Raw genomic sequence first — 26,741 nt, 5'->3', positions numbered from 1 at the left:
AAATTGGTTTGTTCCTATATCAACAGTTCTAATATGTATATATAACGGGTGTTTCGACATCGTAAAACGACGTTGGTAAAGTAAGATTTACCGTCGATTAGTCCTACTATCCAGTCCCTATTACGTCACAAAAATCAGGTCAAAATATGACGTCAAAATCACCGAAAGGTGAGACTAATCGACCGTAAATTATATTTACCCACATCGTTTCGGGATCTCGAAACAATCTAGTAAATTATAAAAGTGTATAATTAATAAACAATTATTTAGATAATTTACCCATAAGCCCAAGAGCTTGACCATATAAGGCAATCCTAGAAAGCCCATGCCGATGTTATACGGGATCAATAGCATCATCCCTTGGAAGTCACTACAAATGATAATTGGTATTGTTATGTCACTAATTGACGAATCGCAAACTGTCAACAAACCGCCCAAGTACGACATGTGACTTTGCATTTTGTATTGGGTTTGCTTCGACATTGAATAGAAACAGTGATTTGAACCGGAGCACGAGGCGTGGCTTAATACTGCCTGCGAATCTGTCAATTGATAAATGATTTCGGAAACACAACTATGACAATTAATTTGTAAGAAATTGCCTCCTGATGATTCGAAGGAGTGGTGATAGAAGTAATAGAAATGAAGTTATGGGTAATTAACACTGAACATCAATTAATGTAGACACTATCATCTCACTGATTGCACTATGTATACAGTCATGTAGAAACTCAACCACAACAACTTTAAGTCCTATTTAACTAACCTTAAATTATCTCCCCTATCTGTTTTCAGATTTTCTTCGGAGAATGGAGCATCCTGGTATCTGTATTGATAATCGATAGAAATAAGAAATAATACTCCTAGAATTAATATATAACTTATGTATGAATAACTCAGAAATATTTAAAAAAAAAACAACCCAAAAAACAAAAAAAACTATTATATATATCAATCTAATTTACGTGATTGGCATTTATATCAATCAAGTAACACGAGCTTGCCATCGAATAGACATAATAAGTTTCAACTGAATTCATTTATAAATATATATATATATATCAATTATCGGCTTTGGAATTTAGTTCATATGCCATCAAAATGAAATTTGGGCTAAAATCCATCCGAAAACAAATCTCGAACTGAACAGAAACTGCTTGGAATATCTGCATATATTCTGCATTCCACGATTAATTTATACAAGATACTCACGACATTTCCTCTTCTTTTTTGCCATTGTCCCGATCTTTTGGTAAAGGCACCACAATTTGTTGTTTTTCATTTTCCAGTGAGTCGAAACACTTCTTGACAGAATAGTTTTTTTCAGAGGTCAAACATTGAAGTTCCATGACACTGCCAAAATGACGAGAATAGCATTAATCAAAGTCTCCACATAAAATATAGATAGGCAACACAGCATGTATACCCGGACTATCAGCAATATTTCAAAGCTCCCTAAATACTGGACTACTGCCGACATATTGGTTATGCGCAAACATATCAGCCATTTTCAAAAAGGGAGAGCGACATGCAGTAGAGAATCATAGACCAGTATCAATAACATCATTCGGTACCATGCAAGCTGCTAGAGCACATTATTTGTAAAACACATACTTAACCATCTAGAGCATCACAACATCTTAACATCGCTCAACCATGGATTTCGTTCTGGATTTTCCTGTGAAACACAACTTGTCGTCACTATGGACGATCTCATGAAATCATACGATAAAAACAAACAAGTCGATCTAGCCATCCTTGACTTTTCAAAAGCATTTGACACTGTACCACACCAAAAACTCCTACACAAGCTGAACCAATACGGCATCAAAGGAAATCTACACAAGTGGCTCTCAACCTTCCTGACACAGCGTCAGATGAGAGTAGCCCTTGAAGGAGAATTCTCTCGAAAAGCCTCTGTAGATTCAGGAGTCCCCCAGGGAACAGTACTCGGACCGCTATTGTTTATCTGTCACATCAATTATCTACCTAATTGCGTTAGTTCAAAAGTACGACTCTTTGCAGATCTCCTATACCGAGAAATCAACAAATACCAAGACCATCAATTATTACAAGGATGACCTACACAATTTAGAACAATGGACAAGCAATTGGGAAATGAAATTTAATGCAAAAAAAAGTGCTACATCGTGAACATAAAAGGAAAAAGTCACAAATTCTACACCTTAAACGGACATATTCTGGAGCAAATAAAAACAATCCACATCTTGGTCTTACAGTTTCGAACGATTTGAAATGAGACACTCATATATCAAAAATAGTAAAAAAACACCTAGCTCCACATTAGGCTTTCTAAAACGGAACCTGAAACACTGCCCAACTACATGCAATAATAGCATACATTTCACAAGTGCGCTCCATTCTTGAGTATGGCGCAATAATTTGGGACTCTTATATCAAAAAAGATATTGGCAAACTTGAAAGAATACAAAGACTAGCAGCCAGATTTATTTCCAACGACTAAAGACCAGGGAGGAAGGATGTGTTACAAGAATGCTAGAGGATATGAAACTACCATCACTTCAGATCAGACGTGAACAACAGAGACTGACCTTCCTATATAAAGTGGCGGAAGGGATGCTACCATCAATATCCCCAGATGCACAGGGACTTGTAACGTAGGTTGTGAGAAAGTCTGTTGTGTATACATGTGTACTAGGCCTATATACTATATAAAAGGACAAGGAAACCAACGGCTCGCTTGGAAGAGGTACACCTGCCTCTACAAAAGTCGCCCGTATTCCGTCTAACATGGATAAATATGTATATATTTAATACTAATATATTCTTAAATAAATTTTCGATACGGAAAACACAACTTCAGACACGAAATAATATATTAACATATCTTTATTTCACTATGAACGTGGAAAATGCAGGCATTAAAACAGCGAGGATATCTGACTGCATTTTCCACGTTCATAGTGAAATAAAGGTATGTTAAATATATTATTTCGTGTCTGAAGTTGTGTTTTCCGTATCGAAAATTTATTTAAGAATATATTAGTATTAAATATATACATATTTATCCATGTTTGACGGAATACCGGTGACTTTTGTAGAGGCAGGTGTACCTTTTCCAAGCGATCCGTTGGTTCCCTTGTCCTTTTATATAGTATATAGGCCTAGTACACATGTATACACAACAGACTTTCTCACAATCTACGTTACAAGTCCCTGTGCCCAGATGAGTACTTAACAAAACAACGACCCAAAAGAAACATCAAAGCTAAGTATTACGAAAATCACATCACCACAAATATTGTTGAAAAAAATGTCACCAGAAATTCAAAACCCCTGACGGTACCGACACACAACAACTGTGAGCAATACAGGAATTCCTTGTTTGTGCGTACAGCCATTGACTGGAACCAATTAGAGGATAAAGGTAGTATGTGCCCCTAATTGGAGGCTTTTAAAGGAACATGAACCTAAATAAACCATGTAAATTTGAGTAAAATAATATTTACGACGTGTCAGATACCTTACTAAGTAATATATATCATTTATTGTGCAAATGTGTCAAATAAAATAGTTATAATGGAAATTCCATCTTTCTGTATTTTAAACCGGCCCGGTCGAATTTTGCAACGATAGTATAGTAGTGTTTAACTTTAGTGACCTCCTACAATGCACTGCACATATGTAAACAAAATGGTGAAAACAAATATAGAATATGACGGTCTATTTTTTTTTTTTTTTTTTTTTTTTTTTTTTGAGGTAGGTATTCCCCACGTTTTCCTGTCGTAGATAACCAATCATTGTAATAAAATATTCAATAAACATCTAAAAACCATATCTAAGCATACAGAACAAATTATTTAAGGTTCATGTCCCTTTAAACATGCCCTGTAAGATACTCTCTCTACCGTTGTGTTAAAACCGGAAACGGGTTCTAAAACGTATCATATATACATGTAGAACCCGTTATACACAAGGGTATATCTATTCTTTAGCTAATGACACGTGTAATCTCTCAAATTCCAATAGCTAATGAAGCTACCCATAAATGGCGACTAAAGTCGATTTAATGCTTATTGAATTGAGTTATTTAATGGCATCGTGTCAACACACATGTTTGTCTATCTATACAAATATAACCACTATTTCCATCTGCTATATCTCGGATCATTTACCCTTGCCTTCCCATATAGTGGAGCGGCTAAGCATGAAAATCGTTCAAAGTTTGAAGAAAGCATGAAACTTTGCATATGGCTTCTTTAGGACATAAGGTTTCAGGAAAAAATGGACCCCAAAAAATCACGCCCTCTATTGGCCGCCATATTGGTTTTCAAAATGGCCACCAGAAGCCTCTTTCTGCTACCTATACCTCACGTTCTATAACAGCTAGACCCATACTTTAAACGTCTACACCCATATTATTGATACCTAGGAACATTCTGGTAGTGTTAAACGTCAAGTAGAAGGAAGCCATTTTGTATTTCAAGATGGCCGCCTACTTTGCGAGCTATATCTGTATATATTACATCTAAATGACCAATCTGACTTTAAGCAAATAACCACGAATGAGAGTATTTATATTTGCGTAGGGTTTGTAACATGAATAGTTTTATTCTTATTTTAATTTCAAAATGACCGCCATTTTAAAATCCAAGATGACCGTTTAAATTAAAGGTGTTTCCGAATTTCACTCTGTAAGTGATCGAGCAAAAAATCAAGTTAACATTTTTAAGCGTCTACACCCAAATTATTGATATTTATTTTTAGTAATACTTAGGATCATTCTGGTAGTGCTAAACTTCATGTAGAAAGACCACCATTTTGCATTCCAAGATGGCCGCCAAATATAATAATAATAATAATATAATGATTGGCTAAGCTGATTTAAGCAAATAAAATACCTGCTATTACAGTGAGTTTTTCTTTTTTTAGCGTTTGATAAAAAATAATTCAATTTTCATTTCATATTCATAATGGCTGCCAATCTGAAATTCAAGATGTCCAGCAGCATTAGATTAAAGGTACATTAACTAACCGAAATGGCTGATAATTTTCAAAACATTACTTTAAAACTTGAGTCTCAAATGGTATTTACTTCTGTAAATATAATACTTAGCACTATTCTCTGAACCAATCTGAATAGATTATATTCAAGGCTTCAAATGGTTTATTATGACTGAAACTAATTGATATATATGGATGATACACAACAAGGATATTATCAGAAAGATATCTAACCGAAATCACTTAGGCAGTTATCCTAGAGAATCTTTGTGTGATGGAGATTCTTAATTTCAGACATGCAGACAGTACTAAATGCAATGGCCGCCAATCGCAACTCAGGAAATTTGATATGGATTCAGGGGAAGATATTCCCTCTGTTGTTAATAATCAGATAAAATGTCTGGGAAATTGGTTCAATGTAATCCTGAACGACTCAAACAACACCATGAGACTCCACATAAGAAAGGACTCCGAGTTACTTCATAGCAAGGTTATGCCGCCAAAGCGAGGAAGTTTACCTCGCCTGACATGAAACCTTGAGGTACGTCTATCAAACAAGTCATTGCGAAGATATTAATAAGTTCCTCTATGACGAAGCTTTACAAAATTTAGCTGAACCTTTGTAGAACTCCAAATCTCAGGAGATGAAGATGGCGATGGTAAGATAGATGATGGTGTTGAATAAAGAACAGAGATAAAGCGCTATGTTAGCGATGCAGTATATGCAAAATAAATCCACCTAAAACACATAGCCACCGTTAGTAAACCATGCATACGGCACCAAGGACTAGGCGAAAATAAATTGCAGCGATGGAGAACAGAAGAACCGTAAGCCTTCAAACCACAAAAAGTGCTAACAATGGATATGATAGTATAAACAATATTTGGTCCATAAAGACAGCAAAATGACTTAGTCAGATATTGGTCGTCCGGAACTTTGCCTATGACAAAAGTGGGACCGATAGTGCAAGCTGATGATTGTGCCACCGGGCACTCTTGTGCGTTCTACTACCCCAGCTCATTAAAAAATATAGAGGTTGTCCTGCGAAAGTGCTAAGTAAATTGGCAGACATCTTGAAAAAGAGAAGAAAAAAGCCCTGGCCACTAAAAGAAAATAGTTTTATCAATTTTGTTAAAGGCAAATAGGGATGACAGACGTAAGTATGACCTGAAGAAGGAATGCATACATACACACAAGAAATAAGGTGATTTGTTCTCAGACACCATTAGGTGAAATGCGTCTTCATGTTCTGAAGTGTTTATAGAAGACTTGCCTTTTCCATAGGAGTTTCACTGTGAGAAGGGATTTGAAAGGAATGAGTTGGGTGTTATTGTTGGCAGTGATTTGGTCAATCGCTGTTGACTTGCGACATTGAAAATGTTCTATTTGAGGAGTCGAAAAAGCCCCTGAAAGATGATCCTCCGATTACGCATGTAGAGCTGCAATCCAGGAGTTTATTCCAATATAATTCAAGGTATATCATATCAACATTTTATGAGTGTTAGCTTTATTTTTTGCTCGATCTCTAACAGAGTAAAATATGGAAACAACTTAAATGTTAAAGGCCATCTTAGGTTTCAAAATGGCGGTCATGTTGAAATTAAATTTAGAAACAAATTATTTATGTACCAAACACTACAAAAGTATAAGTACTCTCTCGATATTTGTTGAAAGACAGCTTAGCTAATTAGATGCATTCTATATAAAGATAGGAATCAATAATATGGAAGTAGACGTTTAAAGTTTGGGTCTAGCTGGTATAGAACGCGAGGTATGGGTCGTTTAAGGTTAATTTTTGGCAGCCATTTTGAAAACCAATATGGCGGCCGACAGGGGCCGTGATTTTTTGGGGTCCTGCAAAGTTTCATGCTTTCTTCAAACTTTGAAATATTTCGCCGAAAAGTCGACCTTAGCCGCTCCACTAATATGGACCAGTCCGGTGCTAGTCTCAGCCCCTTTGTTCACAACTGTTAGACAGTCCCCCAAGAGGTAAATAAGACAACATGTGCTCTTCTGACATATATCATTTAATTACCGCGGCGGAGATGAGTCGATAGCCTTGAGAGCGGAGTCTGTCGTGCAGCTGGGTCTCTAAATTCAAGCTCCCTATATCTCAATCAGTTCTCTGCTTATATACATATCGGGCTGCTATCATTGTCATCATGCCCGAAAGTCATATTAATTTATCTTGGAACAAAATTTGTCAGAATCGATATTAAATTTAGATTTGTATGATCGTACGGATACTGCCTGACAATTGACTTTCTAGTTAGTATTGACCTTTATATGGTTACCATATGTTATCAACTAATTAATACCGGTCAGTTGTTTACTAACTCTGGAAATAGTAAACGGACCTAGTCACTGCAATGACATGCAAGCTCCCACCTGTGCAACACGACAACTCTACTCTGCACCAGTCCATCGACTGATATAAATATAAGTTTAGTCCAAATAGTTCACTTTTAAAGTTATTAATAAAGTCATTTAGCTATACTCAATGCTAAGCAAACATTTTGAATAATGACGTAATAATTACACAATCATATTGCCTTTAATTATATACGACACATACTAACAAGAACACGTTTTCAACTTCTGGTATTCAAAGAGCCATATATACAATACATGTACATGTATGTAGTATAAACAGGTTGGACACAACCCTACATATGGGTAACAGTTACCCATCTGAGTAACAGATACCTGTTTGTAGTAATCAATAAGTTACCCAATGGAGGAATTCTGTGAAAAGAAAACAGCTAATTTTGTTTTTAAAAGTATTATCAAAGAAGAATTCCTCATTTGGGTTAACTTATTAATTACTCAAACAGGTAACTTGTTACTCAAATGGGTAACTGTTACCCATATGCAGTGTTGTGCCCGACCTGATAAAATGAATTACACCCCGCATACTGTGAATAGTTACCTGTACATGTATATGTGTGTCCGTCATTTTGACTGTCTGTCTGTTTGTACATGTATAAAAGGACCGTCCATTTCTCTGTCTGTCTGCCTGTTTGCATATGTATAACGTGGCCGTCATTTTGTCTTTTTGTACAAGTATACGCGTGTTCGTCAATTTGTCTGTCAGTCTGTTTGTACATGCTTATGTGTGTCCGTCATTTTGTCTGTCGGTCTGTTTGTACAAGTATAAATGTGTCCGTCATGATCAATTCCTTATTAACAAATCATCTCCCCGCACTCTGTACTACATATTATAGTACTGGTATAGCCAGTAAGTTTATGTATAACGAATCAATAGTCTGTCTGTCAGTTCGGTCAATTGGCTAAATGAGAAATCATCTCCCCGCACTCTGTACTACATATTGTTTAACACACAAAAATAGTCAAGTACGTAACTTACTCAAAGAATCTAATTCCAAACACAGGTATAGCCTGCAGATGGTATATGTATAACATAGTTGAAGTCTCACGTGCAAATGAGTAGAGGCCCGTTTTGAATCAGTGGTTCAAGTTCGCATTATATTCAGATACACATGGTACACGTGGGTGAAATTCTAGAACTGACATTTATTATCGTGTCCCTGTGTTATTGCCTAGGACGCGAAAAGCATGGTCATATTTAATCGGGAGATCCTATTTTGGTATAGGTGAAGTAAGGTGTAACGTGCACTTACAACAAGATAACGATACCCTCATATTGAGATATAAAAAGAATGATACTAGTAATGATTCAATTTGAAAAACCATGTAACCTTTCATATCCTATACACTGTATATTATTGTAAAATACCATTATGAGTATCTCTCCCAGCACGCAAATGCTGTCATTTCTTAACTATATGCTGTCAAAAGTTACCTGTCTGATAACAAAAATACACCATTCCCTATAGCTCATCGTATTAGATTTATTGTATAATGTAAAAAACAGGGTTTTATCATATGTATGTCAATGATAACGCACATGTGTCTTTTTACGTACAGATTATTTTGACCTAGCTATTTGTAAAGCAGATGTTGACTCTCACTCATTGACCCGCTAGATCTTTATCTTTTACTTAAATAAAGCATATTTATTCAAGTTTCTATTTATTTACCGAAGGTTTTATTTTTATAAGTTTTCATTTATATTCTCCAGTCGCAGTTCAACGCTTTTGAACAGGAATTTAGCGTAATTTCAAAACTTAAAGATTCAGTCTGAGTTTTAAACCCCTTTAAAGTTTTTATTATCTGCTGGACGTTGTCTAAAAAATTGAAAATATATATTACATGATGAATCCTTTTTGCATTCTAAACAATGCTAATTTTTCTTTGTATACATGTTTGTTAAATAAATTACATCCTTGGTATGGGAGCGTTGGTGGATGACAATTCTCAAAGACTTGGTATCTCTGACACCTCCCTGAACACATCTTTCGTGTTTATAAAGTGCATTCTTTTAATATTTTGCAACCTTCTATCTGGTGATACCCATCCATATCCAGGCCCGAACCAAAACATTCAACTAGAAGATAACTCTATATGCCACATTGATATATGTTCATCACGTAAAAAGCTCAACATCCTCGAAGCCGAATATTCTGATTTTGATATATCATGACTATCCGAGAGACACCTCGGTACCACCATATATCCGATAACGATATTGCATTAGAGCACTATGGTCATGTATTAAGGAGGGATAGAGATAGCAACGGTGGTGGTGTACTTACATTGTACATGTATATACGATAAAAATTACATTAACATTAGACCCAGGTTAGATCTTGAATGCAACAGTCTTGAACTGATATGTTCAGAAATCACAACACATAATAAATTCTACTTGGCTGTTTATATCGACCCGCTAATTCCTTAGTCAATTACTGGGACCTCCTTGATAATAACGTTGATCAAGTTTGTACTGACAAAGTCGGGGATCTAAGTTTTCAAATTCTTTATTCAATTTCTCTTGATTGTCAGCAGCTCTGTCCTGAGACAGAGTAAGAAAACTGTAAACAGAAACAAACATAGTATTACCTTACAGTAGCGTGTAACACATGTTTTCAGCCGACGCTGAATTAAGCCGTAGCTAGGTAAACAACGCGCATAATAATACAAATGCAAATCACACAATTAGAGATAAAATCATACAGAGTATCATTCACAATCACAGTTTGTATTTACCCTTTAGACTACAAAGGACTCTGTTGTAATTCTGTCCAAAACATGACGTTTCTCTTTCCCAGTTCTTTTTCGTGCGGTCGATGATAAAAGACCGCTTCTTGAACCGGACTCCGTAATGGGTATTCCGGAATTTAAATTTATTACAAAAGGGTGAGACACGACACTCCCCACCTGATTGCGAATAGCAATCACCACTATACTAGAATAATAATACACCATAAACGAATTTTTGTCATTAAGCAGAACAATGTCACCAGTTTTGACATTTTGGCGTTCAGACTGCCACTTTTTGCGTCCCTGTAGTGATTGTAGGTATTCCTTTTGCCAACGCGACCAGAAGGAATTGGCTAGGACCTGGACATGTTTCCATTGGGCCTTATACATGTCGCGAATGTGCCCAGTTTCCTGGAAAGGCTCTTCCACTCTACCAGTTTTCTGCGTATGGAGGAAAGAAGGGCTGAGTATCTGAGGAGTTTCGGAATCATTTGATACGGAGATGATAGGTCGTGCATTGAGAATGGCACACACTTCATACATTAACGTAGTTAGTACTTCGTGGGTCAGGTTCTTGTTGTTGTGCTCCAGCAGCATGGAGTCGAGAATACGCTTTGACAGGCCGATCATCCGTTCCCAGACTCCTCCCATGTGAGAGGAGTGGGGCGAATTAAACTTCCAGGTGATACCCCTGCGATATAAGAAATCCTTCACTGGGCCGTCTCCAACTTTAATTGTATCTATCATGAGGTCGTTGGTGCTTCCGACGAAGTTGGTACCGCGGTTCGAGTAAAGTTCTTGAACTTCTCCGCGAATAGAAACAAATCTCCTAAGAGCGTTGATAAAGGCCGATGAGGTCATGTCTTCGACAACTTCGATGTGGATTGCACGTGAAGCCAGGCACGTAAAGATGACAGCCCATCGTTTGGAATGAACTAGGCAGCCTTTGGTCCTCCTCGAGGTGACTTACCAGGGGCCGAAGACATCGAGGCAGACGAACGTGAAGGGCGCAGAAGAAGTGACACGTGCCAATGGTAAGTACGATATCTTTTGATACATAAGTTGGCCTCTGAGCTTACGGGATTTTACAAAATGGTGGATAATCGAGTTTACGAGACGTCGACATCCGACGATCCAAAATCCGGCTGCACGCACAGCGCCCTCCGTAAGATGTCGACCTTGGTGTTCGGTGGCTGCATGGTAGTATCGAAAAATGAGCATGCCCACGTGGCTTTTACCAGGAATGATAATGGGGTTCAGTTCATTTTAATTCGAAATATCCTAAAGTCGGTTCAGTCTTCATCCAACTCTCATGACACCGTTTGAATCATTTCTTCCCTAGTAAGTTGCATGAAATCGTCCATAAAGAAATCCTTTTGAGTTTCCATAATGATCAAGCTCTTGGCCTGGTGAAAAGGGACGGAATCCCTGTAATCCCGATTATTATTCGTATTTTGAGTGCTCTTCGGATTCGTTTTCTTACTGAACGATCTAGCGACGTGTTTGAGGATAGATATGCTACGTATCAGCGATATCCAGTCGGAGAATTTCTCAAACCGATGCGAGCCGAGGTTGGTGGCTGGCTTCTCCGAAGTATTTGTTTTCACAACCTGGACCAGGGGCCTGATTTCTTTGTCAGAATCCTCGTTGACCAATTCATGCTCCTCCGGGTTATCTTTCACGAAATTAGAAAGTGTCAAGAATGGAGGACCTTTCAGCCAGACACTCTCTTGAATTTTCGTTGACGGAATGGAACGTGTACCCTGATCGGCAGGATTCTGGTCGGTGCTTATGTACAGCCACTGTTCTGGTGTAGTGATCATTCTGATCCGTTCAACCCTGTTTGCAACGTAGACGTAGAATCTTCTGGTTGTGGTATGTATGTACCCAAGGACCATCCTGCTATTGGAGTACAACTTAACCTCGTCGAACTCGATTTCGGAGGTGTCCAAAACAGTTTGCAGAATTTGAGTGGCAAGGACGGCCGCGCACAATTCAAGACGGGGTATGATATGTCCTTCCATCGGCGCAACCTTAGCTTTTCCTAATACATGAGAAATATGAATCTTGTCCTCGTAGTCGAAAGTTCTGAGATACGCTACGGCCGCAATAGCTTCGACAGAGGCATCAGAGAATATGTGCAGTTCCTTTCTGACCTCGCTTCGAGGATTGTCTGTGTACGTGCGAGGAATACGAACGCCTTCCAACTCGCGCAAAGATTCCCTCCAGGTCTCCCATTCACCCTTCGACTCGTGAGGTAGAGGGTCGTCCCAGGCCAAGTCCTTGGCGTTCATCAACTTCCTGAGAAATAGTTTGCCGCGGATGATGACAGGGGACAGAAAGCCAAGGGGATCATAAAGGCTGTTGACTGTGGATAGGACGCCTCGTGTAGTGAATGCTTTTACCTCGGCAGAGACTTTAAACGTAAATTCATCAGAGACGATATCCCAGTATATTCCCATATTTTCTGAAGCGGGGGTGATTCAGAATCGAAGTTCAAGTCCTGTAGGTCTTGGGCTAGATCGTCTGAAGGAATGGCGTCCATGACCATGCGAGAGTTTGACGATATTTTGTGAAGTCGGAGATTGCCTCCCTCAAGGAGGGATTTCTGTGTTCTTTTCAAGAGGTCGATCGCTGATTCGGCATCAGGATGGGACGATAGGCCATCATCAACGTAAAAATTGTTGTTGACGAATTCGTAAACGTCCTCACCATATCTGTCCTTGTTGATTTCAACCGATTTCCGAAAGCCAAACGTTGCTATGGCCGGGGAGGGGGCGTTGCCAAATGTATGTACCTTCATCCGGTATTCTGTCAGTGGTTTGTCTGGGTCATTTTCAGAATGCCAGAAAACCGAAGAAAGTTCCTGTGTTCTTCCGTAACAAAGAAACAGTGAAACATTTGTTGAATGTCTGCTACAAAGGCCACTCAAACGAATGAGAATACCGAGAAGGCTGTTGGTGAGGTCAGGTCCTGTGAGAATAGCACTGTTGAGAGAGACGCCTTGGTATGTGGCCGAGGAGTCAAATACAACGCGAATCTGTGATGTCTTCTTCTTATGGTATACTCCAAATATGGGTAGATACCATTGTTCCAATGAGTTCGAAATAGGTGGCGCTATCTCTGCATGACCACGATCCAACACGTTCTCCATGAACAAACAAAAGTGGTCCTTTTTTTCTTTGTTCCTTCTTAGGTTTCGAGTCAAGAATTTGGCTCTGTCCATGGCTTGTGACTTGTTGTTCGGAATGGGCTGTCCATTGCGGCGAAAAGGGAGAGGGGCTTCCCAGTTTCCGTTTTTTTTTTATTTCTTTTCATTTTTCCTTCCATGATTTCCATAAATTCTCTATCTTCGACGGAAAGGCCAGGCTTGTCGTCTGGGGTCCTACGAAAGAACGAGTCATTTACGTGGAGTGAGCTTGTGCATGGCGCCTGGATTGTAGGACGACCCTTTCCGAGTATTTGAGTTTTACTAACTTGGACGAAGTTCGGATCATGGGTGATCCCTAAGCAGACTTCTCCGATGACAACCCATCCTAGATTTAGTCTTTGGGCATATGGGGTGCCTTTGGGACCCAGACGCTGATCTAATACGTGATGGGCTTCAATGAGGTCACGGCCTATAAGCAGCATGATTTCTGTCCCATATTGGAGTTGCGGGATATCCTTAGATATGTCTCTTAAGTGATCATGATACAAATCGACTTCTAGGGTTGGTATTTCATCCCGGGCATTAGGAATCTCGTTACATTCAATCATAGTAGGTAGGTTCATGCTTGTTGATCCATCCATGGATTCGATTATGTAGCCAGATGCCCTGCGTCCAGAAGTAACGAAGTGACCGGAACATGATGAGATTACGTATTCTGATTCGCAACCGCATTCCTGGAATGTTGCAACGAAGCTTGTGGTAGCTATCGACCTGTTACTTTGATCGTCTATAATAACATATAGGAGGATTTGGCGTTCTGGAGATTCTTTGGGGTAGACTCTATCAAGAACCGTCTTTGCACATGATTTTCCGTTTTTGTTTTTACCGCACAACTGTGTACATTTGGCATTAACATCTGATGAAATATCCTTGCTTGGTAGATCCTCCCCACCATAGTCGCTCACGATGTTGGATACGGAAGGTTGTCCTTTAGTAGTCGTGCTAGTTGGGCTAGAAACATGTAGGGCAGTACAGTGCGAAGTACTTTTACAGCGGAAAAGAGCACAGATTTTTCTTTGCAATCTTTCGCAATATGTCTATTTGCCTTGCACCACCGAAAACAGATATCCTTTTCCTTCATAAACTGGCGCCTTTCTGCTATTGGTTTTTGTTGGAAGGCTCTGCATTCATTGAGAGTATGTGTAGTATTTTGAATAGGACACAGGTTCTCCTGTTGAGTATAAGGCTGTGAGATGTTATCACTCTCGGATGGAATGTCCGTTTTCATTGTAGATACGACAGGAATAGTCGATTTCTTGCCTTTCTCAGTGTACCTGAGTTTTGCTTTCATTTTTGTAGATAGGGCTAGGATCGTTGGCTCGACTACTAAATTCGCGCACAAAGTTGTAGAAAACCTTGAATGGTGGGAATCCCACTGCGTTATCCTTCTTATAGCGTGCCGCGCGATCTGTCCACTTGGATTGCATGTATGGGGACGTTTCTCAACAATAGGAATTACGCCGACTGATGAGTCGTAGTAGGCCATAAGGGAACAGTAGTTCTCTTGCTCCTTTATTGATTCAATCTCTGATAGGATATCCGCTAGGTCGTATAGGCGTTTCGTGTCTTAATTATTAAGTTTGGGGAAGTTTGTGAGCTTATCACGCATTGAGGCTTCAACTAGATCTGGGGCACCATATCTCTCATCGAGTCGTTGCCAAACCTTGATGAGTCCGGACGATGGGTTGGCGGCATTAGAGGATCTGAGGCTGTCGTTTTGACTCGCTACCGAGATATTTTATGAGCAGTTCTATTTCCTCGGCTGAGGTTACTTCCAGGTCAGAGATAACTGCTTTGAAGCCACTCTTCCATGCTGAGTAGTGTTCTGGCTTATCATTATAGGTTGTTAGCCTGTGAAGAAGGAGATCTCTTTCTCATTTTATATTTGGTAATTTCACGCATGCCGGATGAAGTGACAGTATCTGTTGGGTCGGACTCCTGTCTGCGATTTAAGTCTATTCGCTCGGTCTCAACTGGCCTGGGTATGTAGGTCGATGGGGCCATCATGGCAGATGGTGGGCGTGGTATTGACTCCTGGGTGTATGATAGGTTTGGCGGAGAATGAGGTGCATTGATAGAGAGGAGTAGTGGCGGTGCATAGGTGAGAGAGGCACATATTGGGGGATCAGCCTCAAGTTCAGGGTTCGATGCCGGAGCATAGGGACGCTTTTCCATAGGTTTCAAACCTAGTCGCTTAGGAGGACTGAACTCCTGAGCCGTAGCGCGTAGTTCACTGATAGGGCCCGAAACATTTTCCCGACCGTCAGAATTAGGATTCATATCAAGTATGGGCTCGTTGTTTGAGGGTTGGTCCTTTTGTATTCAAGATTTTCGAAGTCTAAGCGAGCTTTAACTTCCAGGGCTTTGGCTCTGTGCATAGCGAGGCTTGAACTGGACTTACTTCGCATGCTGGTACCAGAATTACTACTTCTTACAGATGACTCTTATAGTACACCGAGAGATTTACTGGTTTTAATTGAAGGGGGTTTGTCCACTGTGCTCTTAATGCTAACACAAATATGGTCCATCTCATTTAAAACTGTAGGCATCTTAGCTTCTATACTACTATGCATCATCTTTTGTGACGTGTATTCCAGTCTACTTTCTTCTGTGTTTTTTCTCTCGAGGAATTCCATAAAACAATGTATATGAGAAGCATAGATCTTGGCTATGCGAAGAAGATTTTCACGGTGTTGAAGCACGAGGCTTGTGTTAATTTTTGAACTGGTGGCATAGTTCAGGATTACACTTTCTATGTCATTGCGAATAGATCTTACTTTCGCGGTATATTTCTGTACTTCCTGTTCATATATATCTTGAGCTTTTTCTGTAGGTTTAATGACACGACGCTCAGGGTTGATATGAGGGGGCTGAAATAGCTTGTTAATTTCATAATTTTCCTCCGATTTATCGTGTGAGGGTTCAGCACTGAGCTGGTTCTGAGAGATAGTATGATCAGGGACAGTTTCTGAGGTAAGTTCGTTATTAGGGGGCCGCGAGGCCCGAGTAGACGAAATATTACTCATGTTTGGGGCGAGATGTCTCGGGGGTTCAGTGTGACGAGTCCTACTTTGTAGTCTTAAGGTTTTTACTGTACTGACAAAGTCTGGGATCTAAGTTTTCAAATTCTTTATTCAAATTCTCTTGATTGTCAGCAGCTCTGTCCTGAGACAGAGTAAAAAACTGTAAACAGAAACAAACATAGTATTACCTTACAGTAGCGTGTAACACATGTTTTCAGCCGACGCTGAATTAAGCCATAGCTAGGTAAACAACGCGGCATAATAATACAAATGCAAATCACACAATTGGAGATAAAATCTTATAGAGTATAATTCACAATCACAGTTTGTATTTACCCTTTAGACTACAAAGGACTCTGTAATGGGTATTCCGGAATTTAAATTTATTACAAAAGGGTGAGACACGACAAAGTTAGAGATACACAAAAAGACATTATTCTTGTAGGTGATATAAATCAGGATATGTAAAATCTTACTCCTAATTCACATCTTCATAGACTTTTTAATAAAATACGGATTGGAAAATATTGTATCTGAACCTACTAAGATCACTTCTTCAAAATCATTAGATGTAATTATCGCTAATAATATTAATTTAACAACTAATACCACTGTACATACCCCATCCTGCAGCGATCACTCTCCTGTAAGTTCCGATATAAATTTTAAATCATTTAAAAATATGCATACAAAAAAAACTCTTATACTGTAATAATGCAGACTATGATGGGGAAAATGAATATCTTCGTTCTATTGATTAAATCAGGTTATTTCTTCAATCCGTGATGCAAAAGAAAAAATATCTATCTAAACTTCAGTCCTCTTTCAAAGAAGGTTTCGCCAAATGAAATATAAAGACTACGAAATTGAAAATTTACCCTGTACATAGATATAATCTTATAGATCATTTTTAATGCACACAGCGAACAATATGGTGTGGTCAGTTGCCTAGCTTGACCAGAAAAATACTTCTCTAAAATAGAGCGAATTCAAGCTTTACATTATGTGCGCTAGAATATGTGTTGAAATTTAACTCACCACTTGCAACACGAGACCCAACAAAATCCGGGCAATTCCGCTTGAGATGTGGCTTCTATTTATTCTCAATTTATAAAGGGTGTCTCTCAGTCAATTATAAAACCTCTTTATGTAATATTTGATAATTCTATATCATCTGGAACGCATTATAACTGGTTTAAGAAGGGGAACAAGTGAATTTGGCCTAGTACCAATTATTAAACGAAGACATCTACATCGAAATATAACTTTTATAAATTCTTTGTTTTTAATTATTTAATAAAAATTGCCCTTTTCATATTTATGAATTATTACAACGCTTTTTAAATTTTAAACTATTCTTCTGCCTACTTGTAATATGATAGTCACCTTTTTCCGTACAATTTTCCCTTGATATGAGATCATATAGGTCCAACCACAGGCGATTGATTTTATAGCATGACATTAAAACATATATATGCAGCCTTTTGTATATCGGTTTACTACACGTTATGTTGTATGTTTTATTACTCAATAAGATAATATCTAAGGACCATGTCTACAAAGCAGTCGGTGTATCATATACAATACATAAATTTACATTTCATTAACATATTTGCAGGACAATGCATCCATGTTTAAAATGCAATCATTTTGCTAAAAAAAATGCTTTATGTATAAGTGGTTTTCACATTCCTTTTGACGTCTAACAACCCAGGAAGACTATAATCTATAATTACAATGTCTGTTTAACGTGCTATAAATGTTGCGGATTACTAAGCAAACATTTTGTTACGGTAATAAAGAAATATTACAACATGCAACTGAACCGTGCTTATTACTTGTGTGGATTCTTTATCTTCAAAAGCATGCACATATCATACTACATAGGGAATATCATTGCATTATTTCTTACATACCAACATATCGATTTCATTCAAACAATAGTCTGTCTATCAAGGAAGTATTCTGTAAGAAAAAAGTAATACTGTTTAGACTTTCCGTACCTCATCAATGTAATCATGATAACCTGATTACCCCACAAGTTAAATCTGTACTTGTAGTACAATTGTGTACATCAATATTGGTTTTTCGACATTCAAAATCGACGTTGGTAAAGTATCGATTAGTCTCATCTTCTGGTGATTATGACATCACAAAACCACGTAAAATATTTAATTTACTGAAAATAACTTGCAGTAAGCACTAAATAAATGTAGCCTGTTATTATGAAAAAGCATGACCCTTTCTAAAAGATACTGAACGTTGGTAGCGTAGACTAGTTAATCAATTTTATGCAAGTCATTCAAGCAACAAATTCGAAAGAAAAGAATACTGAATGGAGGAAATGTTTGAAAGAAGAAACAACTTTCGGTCGATGTTAGGCATATTATGATACAGTATTGCTGCGTAATAGGGGTCTAAAAAGACCTATTGAGGCGCCGCAGACAATAATAAGAGTTCGAATAAGATATGTCGTTCTGGGAGGAGGAAAGTAAACATTCGGTTTGTAAACAAAGTAGTTTCCTCGTCCCAGGTAGACGGATCCCGCAAATGAACAACAAAGAGTTGTAATAAATTTAACCTCACATTTATTAAATCATATATAAAATTAATACAAATATGATAAGTTAATGATTTTACAAACAATCATCACTAACCTCACTGGTCGGGGCTTTCCCCAAGAATGTTTGGGGCTACGTCACCCCAATTCGGGGCACCTGATTGGGGCAGAGCTCGGGGCTCTCCTCGGGGCTACTCGGGGCAACCCCTAGCAGACGCACTAATAATATTTTATAACTTAATAATAAAAACGTTTCCGATATAAATCATCGGTTTTATTAACGTGCCTGGTGCCGTTGAATAATAAATAAACAATTAAATAAATAAATTTGGAGTTTCCAGTATGGTAAAGTTACCTTGGATCTGGAGCTACGGAAATACCAGCTTCACAGATGGATGGATGGAGGAAAACTCGCTGGAGCCTCGATACACACATGCGCATCGAGGATCCAGCGTAGCGACGGACCGACCAATGACGTAACGCGACATAAAAACTGACGGAGACAATAACCAATGAGGGCCTACGTATCTATCTATATATATATTGTATTACAAATGATAAACAAAGATGTCAGCGCCCAGGAGAGGACGTATTAAATTACTACTGACAGCATTACTGGATACATAGATGTAAATATGTGTTAACGACTATTACGATTATAAGATAAAGTTATCTCAGGTATATTATTCTACTAAATAGAGCTAAAGATTTATAAATAATACATTTAAACGGCAATCGTAACTGACACAGCTGATTGCAATAATCTGACCTAGATAACGCAGATACATATTTTCGTAACACTGCCCTCCTCCTAGTCAATATTTGGTCTCCAAATAAAAATGATAAATTACAACAATGGAGAAAATATGCCCTAACATTTACATTTAAAATGACAACATGTTAGATGTACATCAGATAAGTCTATGTGGTAAAACTCCTGATTACATTACAATACCTTTCAAACACATAACATTAAATGCTTGAAAATTGACAGAGAATATTAATAGTATCACATCAACAATATAATTATGAATGTCAAATAATGATGGACATAAAGAAATTGAAGTTATTTAATTTATTCAAAGAAATTATTACTTTGACCACTTCAATTCTCATTCAACAATAACATTGGCATACATTTCAAATATGTATGAGTATCAATAAAAACATTGATTCTTTAGATATTATTTAGCAACAATAAGTAACAATGAAACTATATTATAAACTGAATAACAATGACAATAATACAGTTCATAGGATCTGTCTATTCCTGATAGTAATTATGAAAAACATGAAAAATCAATAATTTATTTAGTAACAGGTATTGTAAGTTGATTAGAATAATTAAGTACTTTACAATGTGGTTTAAACCTGTTCCATATACTATAAGATCCCCCGACCATCCCAGATATTACTGCCTAACTCCTAACTCTAAAATTCCCAAAAAAATATGGACAACATGTACCTATTGTATCTAATGTAACATTTCTAGCTTCTCCCTGATCCTAACCCCCAAGTTGTACAATCTATAATATTCTGATTCTATCTCTAATTCTACTAACTCCTTAACTGTGTCAGGGAGAAGTACAGGCCTGATATTCCCTCCATACCGTAGAAAATTCAAAATTGTTCTAAAATGTAAAGGGTCCCTATCAACAAAATAATTGGTAATACTTGGTAACAACATATCGGTGAAAAAACATCCGCTTACCATATTCAGGGTAGCCCTGGAGGTTGTGAATTTAGTACCACCTATATCTAATATAATACGGCCATCATCACCGGTGACATCAGTGGTCTTCAATGTTGCTGCCTCACAGGTTCTAGGGCTCTCTGGCACTGATACATACTGCGATACCGCTTCGGTGTCCCCATTAACCAGGAAGGCTAGCTCATCTGGAAGGTCCTCAAGGATGTCCTGGAGGTCATCATGTCTGGCCCGCTTCGCTGATGGTGCACCCTGCATAGGTCCTCTGGATGGCTGATGTGGTGGAAGTTCCTCGTTCACTTTCTCCACCAGAGAAGGTATCCTCCTCCTAAAATCATCCAGTAAGGCAGTCGCCTCCATCCCTTGTTTTCCCGTCTGGCGGCAATAAAGAATTAAATTATTTGGCTTAACACCATTACGGCAACCCTCATGGCTGGCATTGGGTCTGTTGAATGTGCGCTGGCAGACCGGACACATGTATCCGAGCATGGAATGTTGTTCTAGGAGATGTCGCCTGGCATGGTCCATCTTTGTAAACGTCTTTAATGGGCACAATGTGCATTTGAGTTTCATCTGGAAGATGATGAAGATGAACTCAATATTCCTTAAGACATAGGAATTTTCTTACATTGTAAGGAGTACATACTTTTTATTCATGTACTTTATTTAAATGGATATCATTTCCATATTATAGCTTTCGACAAAATCAAGTTTTGTCAATTATCATTTTAATACAAGAACATATTAGTATCTGTAACACAAGTACAATATTGTGTTAACAATTCAGCATATAATTTGCATGAGAATTGATACTATGTCAATTAACTGTGAAGTAATTCCTTCACATAATATTTCAAATCAAACTCATTTGAACTTCAATAGCATGTATTCACCACCTGTTTCAGGTAATTGTAATTATATTAAGTTATAATTACTGTTTTATAACAACATGTTTATTCATACAAAACTTCAAACACAACCAAGAACATGAACATTGTTCAACTCAACATTTTTTTTTTATTTCAACCAGTGTTTTGCTGTGTTACCTTGGTAGGGTTTTAAATGATCATGATGGACTACCTTAGGCTTTGACCGAGGTGTCTCTTGAATACGGTATATGACATCATTTAGAACTTCAGTCACGGTATATGGTCCATGCCATAAATTTTGTAATTTCTGGCATTTACCTACATGCCTAGCTGGATTATATAACCAGACTAAGTCACCTCTACAATGTGTAGATTGTTTACTTTTACTGTCATACTGTTTCTTCATTCTGGTGATTTTTTTTTTATTTCAACCAGTGTTTTGCTGTGTTACCTTGGTAGGGTTTTAAATGATCATGATGGACTACCTTAGGCTTTGACTGAGGTGTCTCTTGAATACGGTATATGACATCATTTAGAACTTCAGTCACGGTATATGGTCCATGCCATAAATTTTGTAATTTCTGGCATTTACCTACATGCCTAGCTGGATTATATAACCAGACTAAGTCACCTCTACAATGTGTAGATTGTTTACTTTTACTGTCATACTGTTTCTTCATTCTGGTGTGGGACAAATTCAAGTTTTGTCTAGCCACTTCATGTACTTTTAGTAAGTGATTTAACAGATTCCTAGTGTACTCTGATGTATGATTTGTATAATTCTCTTTCATAGGACTGCCATAACACAGATCTACTGGAAGACTTATCTCCCTTCCCAGCATCAGTGTACAAGGACTAAATCCTGTGGCTTCATGCTCAGAGGACCTGTATGCCATCATCAGCATAGGAATATACTCATCCCAATCGGTTTGATTATTTGAAACAAAGTTTCTTAGCATGTTTTCAATTGTTTGATTGGCTCTTTCTATCATTCCGTCAGATTGGGGACGATAAGCTGTAGTTCTAGTCTTATCTATACCCATAATCTGACACATTTCCTTAAATAAATGTGACTCAAAATTAGTTCCCCTATCTGTGTGGAGTTGCATTGGCACTCCAAATACACTAAATACTCTCTCTACAAGCTTTTTAGCTATTGTATGAGCTTCTTCATTGGGAACTGGAAAAGCATCAACCCACTTGGTGAAATAATCACCTACAACAAGAAGGTATTTGTTACCCTTCTTACTGCGGGGTAGTGGACCTAATATATCCACAGCTATCCTTTCCATCGGTGCACCAGCACCATATTTCTGCAAGGTGGCATGTGGCACTTTGCCTCGCCTTTTACCTGCAGCACAAGAGTCGCACATTCGACACCATAAGGTGACATCTCTACGTAAACCACACCAGAAAAATCTCTGTCTTACTTTAGACACAGTTTTCTTAATTCCTAAATGGCCACCTGTACAACTGTCATGCAGTTGTTTTAGTACAAAAGGTCTGTGTTTTAGTGGTAAAACCACTTGCCAAATACATGACTTACCATCATCTGTTTCCCATTTCCTGTACAATATTTCATCTCTAAGATGAAGGGAATCCCATCTTGACCAGTAAAATTTCACTGCCTCACTGTATGAGTATATAGAGGACCATGGTGGTCTTTCATTTTCCTTTTTCCATTGATACACAATACTAATATCTGGGTCACTCAGTTGTGATTCTCGCAGATCTTCAGGACAACTTCCTGTAGTATCAGTGACCATGCTCTGTGTAGTTAGTTTTGATGAACCAGGGGTTTGGTCATCTTTTATGTCTACTTTTTGAAGCTTAGAGCTTTGCCTAGTACAAGCATGTACATCACACAGATCATTATGAAATGGAGCTATTTCATGCGTGGAATCTAATAACATATCTGGAGGTATGTGAAGTGAATCAGGACAACTTCCTGTGCAACATAAATTTGGTTCTTGCGATATAACATCACCCGAATTCTGTTGACTTATCTCACCACTCACTGCCTCTCTAGGATGAGTATCACTGCTAATAGAACCCTCAAAGTCAGAGGTTACAAATTCTACTAGACTAGGATTAATCATGCTATCATGAGAGGTCAACATAGTAAGTATATTTGGTGAACTTTCACCTACATGAGCCTTATTTTCATTACTTTCCAACTCTACCTCCTTAATAGGAGTATCTGACTGTGACACTTCAACAGTATTACATTTCTGTGTTTGAGTTGTCTCCCCTCTTTGTAATTGTTCTTTGGTTTCGGCACGAATACAATGTCCACAGTTTTTGTCATGACATGGTCTCCTAGATAATGCATCGGCATTAGAATGTAATCGACCAGCTCGATGTTCTATGCTGAAGTCATAGGTTGCAAGAACCTCAAACCATCGAGCGATCTGACCCTCAGGGTTCTTAAAATTTAACAACCATCTCAAGGCACCATGATCACTGCGTACGAGAAATCGTCTACCATATAAGTAATGGTGAAAATGTTTAATTGAAGCTACAACAGCCAACAATTCTCGTCTAGTCACACAGTATTTCTTTTCGGGCTTAGAGAATGTTTTACTAAAGTAACTTATTACTTTTTTCAGTATCACCCTGAACTTGAGACAGGACTGCGCCCATGCCTTCATTGCTTGCATCGGTCTCAACTATGAAAGAACCTTCAGCTGTTGGGTAACCTAGTATAGGGGCAGTTTTTAAAGCAGTTTTAAGTGTTTCGAATGCTTTCTGACATGACTCTGTCCATGTAAATGAACAACCTTTCTCTGTTTGCTTGTGTAGTGGTTTAGCTATGTCTGCAAAGTTTCGTACAAAGCGCCTATAATAGGAGCATATACCCAAGAAACTTCTGACATCCTTTACATTTTTAGGTACTGGCCACTCTTTTACTGCGGCCACCTTCTTAGGATCTGTAGAAATACCATTTCTACTAACATTGTGGCCTAGGAAGTCTACATCCTCTTGAAATAGTGTACATTTCTTAGGACTCAATTTGAGGCCAGCTTCATGAAGTCTAGTAAAAACTTCATCTAGTCTTTCTAGTTGTTCCTCAAATGACTTTGCGAAAACAATTATGTCATCCAGGTATACTAGACATGTTTTCCATGATAACCCACTTAACACACGTTCCATTAAACGTTCAAAAGTGGCTGGGGCATTACAAAGTCCAAAACTCATGACATTAAACTGCCAGAAACCACCACCCTGTATAGAAAATGCTGTTTTTGGTTTATCTTTTTCAGCCATTTTCACCTGCCAGTAACCACTTTTCAAATCAAGTGTACTGAACCACTGTGAACCAGAGAGGGCATCAAGTGTATCGTCGATCCTCGGAAGAGGATGAGAGTCTTTAATGGTTATGTCATTCAATTTTCTGTAATCTACACAGAATCTAATACTGTTATCCTTTTTACGGACTAAAACAGTGGGAGAGCACCAAGGACCAGAACAAGGTTCAATGATGTTTCTCTCAGCCATATCTTTTATTTCAGCCTCAGCCTCTTTCATTTTTGCAAGAGGAACCCTTCTGGGCCTCTGTTTAATAGGAGGAACATTTCCTGTATTGATAGTATGCTCTACAAGACTAGTACAGCCAATGTCAGTTGATGACTTGGAAAATGAATGTTGATGTTTTTCTAACAACAATTTAAGTTTCTCTGTTTGTTCAATATCTAAATTTTCACTGCTTTTGTTGAACAAATTTACCAAATGGTCTGGTAATTTATTATCACACTTTTGATGACTTTTGGTCTCACTAATAGTGATGTTTCTAACATTTTCAGGTTCAAAAACCATATCTTCATCTATTGGTTCGCTGACTGCAGCTACAGTGTGTTTATGGATAATTTGAGGTTGTTCGGATAAATTAATTACCCGTATAGGTACAAGTCCTTTACAAGGATCTACTAAGGCCTTTGCCACAAGCAATCCACTTTTCTCATTGAAGGAAGGAGCTGTCTCCAACACACAATTCTTTCCCTTGGACAAGGTATCAATAGGTCTACCTTGAACAATCATCTCAGACTGAGGAGGTACTGTCACCTGCTGGTCTATTGCTATTCTACAACATGTAGGAACGTTCAAATCTGATATTTGAAAACATTGTACCTTATGACCATTGATTGACAAGCAATTCTTGCTTAACAATACATCACATTTGTGTTTCTCCATAAAATCTACACCCAAAATGACATCATTTTTAATATCTGCTAATAACACAGAATGTTGCATTTTATGGTTTCCTATTTCTATCAACAGGTCTGCCTTTCCATAAAATGGAGAAGACTCACCAGTAGCAGTTACAAGGGTTGAATTTACTTCTGTCACTTCTATTTCAGAAATATTAGATATTTTCTTGAAAACCTCTGTTTTCATAATTGTGACATTCGAACCTGTGTCCACAAGCATGCGAACAGGATATGACTGCATAGATCCAGCCACAAATAAACCCTTGTCAACACTACTGACCATCACTATTGTAGGACCTTGGTTAAAGTTTGCTGTTGTGTGGTCCACCACTTCAGCAGAATTTAGTTTCCCGAATTAGATTGCTGATTTTTGTGGTGGTTATTGTACTTGTTACCAGAGTTATTGTGGTAATTATTGTTACCACTATTGCGGTTCCAGTTATGGCGCTGCTGATTACCATTGTTATTTGTGTACTGTTTTTGTTTGTTTTGATTATTTTGAGAACTAGATTTAGTAGTCTTGACCAAATCTTTAATCTCTTTGGTAAGAGACTTGAGTTCATTTTTCAAACTATCTATCTCAGAGGAGTTAGATGGTGTTTTAGAGCTTACTTCATTATTCTCGCCTGATGTTTTGCTCGACACATTTGAAGTCTCAGTTGCTCTTACATCTACAGAACGAGTTTGACGTCCCCTATGATTGTCAGCGAGACGATAAGTTTCGAGACGTACAGCCAAAGTTTCAGCTTCATTAATAGATCTAGGACAAGCTTCCCTCAATCTTAATCTAATGTCTGAATCATTGATTGCATCAATGAAATGATCTAATGACAAAACCTCAATGACAGATGGTGGTGCCAATGGATATGCCTGCCTTGTCAGTTTCTTTATAGATTGAGCTAAATCTGGGATTGTCTCATTCTTTCCTTTTGTTCTGTTTTGTAATTGTGCTCTAAACACTTCTGCCTTATTGACAGAGCCATAACAACTGCTCCTATACTAGGTTACCCAACAGCTGAAGGTTCTTTCATAGTTGATACCGATGCAAGCA

At 38.1% G+C, this 26,741-nt stretch overlaps 1 long non-coding RNA gene across 2 annotated transcripts; it reads right to left on the bottom strand.

The window, feature by feature from the left end:
- Positions 1–278: 278 nt before the first annotated feature.
- Positions 279–18,570, bottom strand: LOC138312619 (uncharacterized). 2 transcript variants are annotated; one of them, XR_011206997.1, is made up of 4 exons: positions 18,262–18,570; positions 1,213–1,353; positions 767–826; positions 279–370 (listed from the first exon to the last, which is right to left on the bottom strand). It is a non-coding gene; the product is annotated as an uncharacterized lncRNA (long non-coding RNA). The 2 variants fall into 2 exon arrangements; XR_011206996.1 differs by lacking the exon at positions 18,262–18,570 and having other exon boundaries at positions 1,213–2,275.
- Between the last annotated feature and the right edge of the window lie 8,171 nt (positions 18,571–26,741).

The sequence above is a fragment of the Argopecten irradians genome, unplaced genomic scaffold (genome assembly GCF_041381155.1).
Source record: "Argopecten irradians isolate NY unplaced genomic scaffold, Ai_NY scaffold_0392, whole genome shotgun sequence".
Taxonomy (NCBI): domain Eukaryota; kingdom Metazoa; phylum Mollusca; class Bivalvia; order Pectinida; family Pectinidae; genus Argopecten; species Argopecten irradians.
The sequence above is the reverse complement of the archived record's forward strand: the minus strand, read 5'-3'. Positions and strand labels throughout refer to the sequence as shown.